At 63.4% G+C, this 4,330-nt stretch overlaps 1 non-coding gene across 1 annotated transcript; it reads left to right on the top strand.

Moving 5' to 3' along the window:
• Positions 1-1,795: 1,795 nt before the first annotated feature.
• Positions 1,796-1,914, top strand: LOC131872280 (5S ribosomal RNA). The gene has a single exon (XR_009370453.1). It is a non-coding gene; the product is annotated as a 5S ribosomal RNA (ribosomal RNA).
• The last annotated feature ends 2,416 nt before the right edge of the window (positions 1,915-4,330 follow it).

Raw genomic sequence — 4,330 nt, 5'->3', positions numbered from 1 at the left:
GCAAGTTGTGCGCACCAAGGTGCCCACCCTGGCGGAGGTGCGCGCCCGGGGCAAACCGGGCTCCGACTTCGTGCACTGCATGGTGCCCACCAAGGCGCGCAACCCAGCCAAGGTGCCCACCGCAGCGAAGGTGCACGCGAGGTGCGCACCCGAGGTGCACACCCGGGGCAAACCGGGCTCCGACTTCGTGCACGCCGCACCTTGGAGCACACTTCAGAGCGCTCCTTGGTACGCACCAGGGCGCGCAACCCAGCCAAGGTGCTCACCCCGGCGAAGGTGCACGCGAGGTGCGCACCCGGGGCAAACCGGGCTCGGACTTCGTGCACGCCGCACCTTGGAGCACACATCGGAGCGCTCCCGGGTTCGCACCAGCATTGCGCACCTTTGATGCGCTGCCTTCACTAATTTCCAGAAAAGGCAAAAAAAAGAAAAAAATGAGATTTTAAAATTTCCGTTTTGAAAGATAGTGAAAAAAACGGAACGCGGGTGCCATCTTGAGCCCGCCCTGGTGTGCAGCCCAGGCAAGTTGTGCGCACCAAGGCACCCACCCTGGCCAAGGTGGGTCACGGGGTGGGTCCTAGGGTGGGTAACGGGGTGGGTACTAAGGTGCGTGCCAAGGTGGGTCATAGGGTGGGTGCCAAGGTGGGCACCAGGGTGGGTGTGCACCAACCCTAGCCAGGGTAGGTCACGGGGTGGTTGTCGGGGTGGGCGTCAAGGAGCCAAGGTGGGTGGCAAGTAGCCAAGTTGCGTGCCAAGGTGGGTGTCGGGGTGGGTGCCAAGGATCCAAGGTGGGTGCCAAGGAACCAAGGTGGGTGTCTGGGTGGGTGCCGAGGTGGGAGCCAGGGTGGGTCCCAAGGTGAGTGCAAAGGTGGGTGCCAGGGTCAAGGTGAGTGCCAATGTGGGTTCCAAGGTGCCAGGGTCAGGGTGAGTGCCAATGTGGGTTCAAAGGTGCTAAGTTGGGTGCGAGGTTGGGTGCGAGGGTGGGTGGGTGCCAAGGTGTGCTAGGTGGAAGCCCGGGTGGGTCGGCATCCCATGGGTGTCGAGTTGGGTGCCTGATGGGTGCTTCTTGTCAAGTTTTAGTCGTCGGGACTCATTTCGAGCCTTAGAGGTCGTTTCTTGTCCGGTTGCCCTGTCTTCGACCTGGGAACCCAATTTTGGTCCTCGGGTCCCATTTTTTTTTGTCTCGCATCCCACTTTTGGCCTGTGGCCTTTTCGGGGTCGATTCTCGTTTTGGGCATCAGAGCATGTTTCTTCTCCTAAAACCCAATATTTGTTTATTAAGTCTCGGAACACATTTTTGTTCTCGTGGACCCATCATGGGTCTTGGAACGCATTTGTGGTCCTTGGGTCCCATTTTGCATCCCGAAACTTGTGTTTTGGTGCTTGATCCCTATTTTGGGTGCCCACCTTGCACCAAGTGCGCACCCGGGGCAAACCGAGCGCCTTGGTGCACCGGGGCAAGATCGAGCGTGCACCCGAGGCGCCCCGAACATGCACCAAGGTGCACTCGGCCCACATGTGAGCGCAGGTCGTTGCGCCCGAGGTGGTGTGTGGGCACCGCGTTGCAGACGGGACACTGCACGCACACGACGCCCCCTACAGGTGCACGCACGTAGGCCGGGCCGGGTGCACACCCGACGCCCTAGCAAGGTGCGCGCACCCGGGCAGGGCTCACACTTGGCGAACGGGGCGCACTTCGCGAGGGAGGGTGTGCACCTCGACGGGGGTGGGTGGCCGGGGTGGATTCGCACGTGGGTCGCGGTTTGCTAAGTACACACTGCGACAAGCTCATAACGGGTGCGATCATACCAGCGTTAGTGCACCGGATCCCATCAGAACTCCGCAGTTAAGCGCGCTTGGGCCGGAGTAGTACTGGGATGGGTGACCTCCCGGGAAGTCCCGGTGTTGCACCCTTTTTTAGTTTTTCGCCGGGCATCGCAATGCTATTTGAATAAACCTTTTGCCCGTTTGCGTTCTCGTCGGGGCCGGGCCGGGCCGGGGTGCGCTGCCCGCACTACCGCGCGCGCGGGGGCGACACCGAGCGCGCACCCGAGGCGCCCCGAGCACACAGGCCACGGTGCAACCCGGGCGTTGTGCGCGCACCCCGGTGCGCCCGAGGTGCTGCGCGCGCACCCAGGTGAAATCGGTGTGCACCTCGGCCAGTGCGCGCTCGGTCGAGTCGCGCACGTTGGCCAAGGTGCACGGTGATGTTTCTTACTCTAAGGTTCCGCACCAGACGCCCGGGACAGGTGAGCGAAGCTGGGCGGGGCCGGGTGCGCGGCCGGGGCAGGTGCACGCAGCTGGAGAGAGCTTTGGAGCACACTTCGGAGCGCACCAATGATGCGCTCCATTCAAAAGTTTCCTGAAAAGGCAAAAAAAGTTGAGATTATAGAATTTCCCACTTGAGAGATTGTAAAAAAAAAAAATTTAAAATGAAGGAAACGCGGGTGCCAAGGTGTGCGCAGCCCAGCCAAGGTGTGCGCACCAAGGCGCCCACCCTGGCGAAGGTGCACGCAAGGTGCGCACCCGAGGCAAACCGGACAATTAACCCAACTTTCGACTTCGCGCGCACCTTGGAGCGCACTTCGGAGCGCTCCTTGGTGCGCACCAATCTTGGGCACCTCGGAGTGCACCATGGCGCCCACCAAGGTGCGCACCCGGGGCAAACCGAGCTCCGACTTCGTGCGCACCTTGGAGCGCACGAAAGGTGCGCACCATGGCGCCCACCAAGGTGCGCAGCCCAGCCAAGGCGTGCGCATCAAGGTGCGCACCCTGGCGAAGGTGCGCACCCGGGGCAAACCGAGCTCCGACTTCGTGCGCACCTTGGAGCGCACAAAAGGTGCGCAACCCAGCCAAGGTGTGCGCACCCCGGTCAAACCGAGCTCCGAATCGTGCGCACCAGAGGTGCACGCCATCGTGCGCACCTTGGAGCACACTTCGGAGCCCTCCTTGGTGCGCGCCGATGTTGCGCACCTCGGAGCGCACCCGGGGAAAACAATGCAATTAACCCGACTTTCGACTTCGTGGGCACCTCGGAGCGCTCTCGGGTTCGCACCTCGGAGCACACCGAGGTGCGCACCTTTGATGCGCTGCCTTCACCAATTTCCAGAAAAGGCAAGAAAACATTGAGAAGGTGTGCGCACCGAGGTGCCCACCCTGGCGAAGGTGCACGCGAGGTGCGCACCCGGGGCAAACCGGGCTCCGACTTCGTGCACGCCGCACCTTGGAGCACACTTCGGAGCGCTCCTTGGTGCGCACCAGGGCGCGCAACCCAGCCGAGGTGCCCACCCCGGCGAAGGTGCACGCGAGGTGCGCACCCGGGGCAAACCGGGCTCCGACTTCGTGCACGCCATGGTGCCCACCGCGGCGAAGGTGCACGCGAGGTGCGCACCCGGGGCAAACCGGGCTCCGACTTCGTGCACGCCGCACCTTGGAGCACACTTCGGAGCGCTCCTTGGTGCGCACCATGGTGCCCACCAGGGCGCGCAACCCCGCCGAAGGTGCACGCGAGGTGCGCACCCGGGGCAAACCGGGCTCCGACTTCGTGCACGCCGCACCTTGGAGCACACTTCGGAGCGCTCCTTGGTGCGCACCATGGTGCCCACCAGGGCGCGCAACCCCGCCGAAGGTGCACGCGAGGTGCGCACCCGGGGCAAACCGGGCTCCGACTTCGTGCACGCCGCACCTTGGAGCACACTTCGGAGCGCTCCTTGGTGCGCACCAGGGCGCGCAACCCAGCCGAGGTGCCCACCCCGGCGAAGGTGCACGCGAGGTGCGTACCCGGGGCAAACCGGGCTCCGACTTCGTGCACGCCGCACCTTGGAGCACACTTCGGAGCGCTCCTTGGTGCGCACCATGGTGCCCACCAGGCCGCGCAACCCAGCCAAGGTGTGCGCACCAAGGTGCACGCGAGGTGCGCACCCGGGGCAAACCGGGGTCCGACTTCGTGCACGCCGCACCTTGGAGCACACATCGGGGCGCTCCCGGGTTCGCACCGGCGTTGCGCACCGTGGTGGGCACCTCGGAGCACACCAAGGTGGGCAGCGAGGTGCGCACCTTTGATGCGATGCCTTCACTAATTTCCATAAAAGGCAAAAAAAAAACGAGATTTTAAAATTTCCGTTTTGAAAGATAGTGAGAAAAAGGGAATGCTGGTGCCATCTTGAGCCCGCCCTGGTGCGCAGCCCAGCCAAGGTGTGCGCACCAAGGTGCCCACCCTGGCGAAGGTGCGCGCCCGGGCAATTAACCCAACTTCCAACTTCGCGCGCGCCAGGGTGGGAGCGCACCCAACAACCGGGCCTGGGAAGAGCCAATGCGAGAAACCCCACCA

Source organism: Cryptomeria japonica, unplaced genomic scaffold, assembly GCF_030272615.1.
Source record: "Cryptomeria japonica unplaced genomic scaffold, Sugi_1.0 HiC_scaffold_546, whole genome shotgun sequence".
Lineage (NCBI taxonomy): Eukaryota > Viridiplantae > Streptophyta > Pinopsida > Cupressales > Cupressaceae > Cryptomeria > Cryptomeria japonica.
This window is presented reverse-complemented; position numbering and strand designations above follow the sequence as displayed.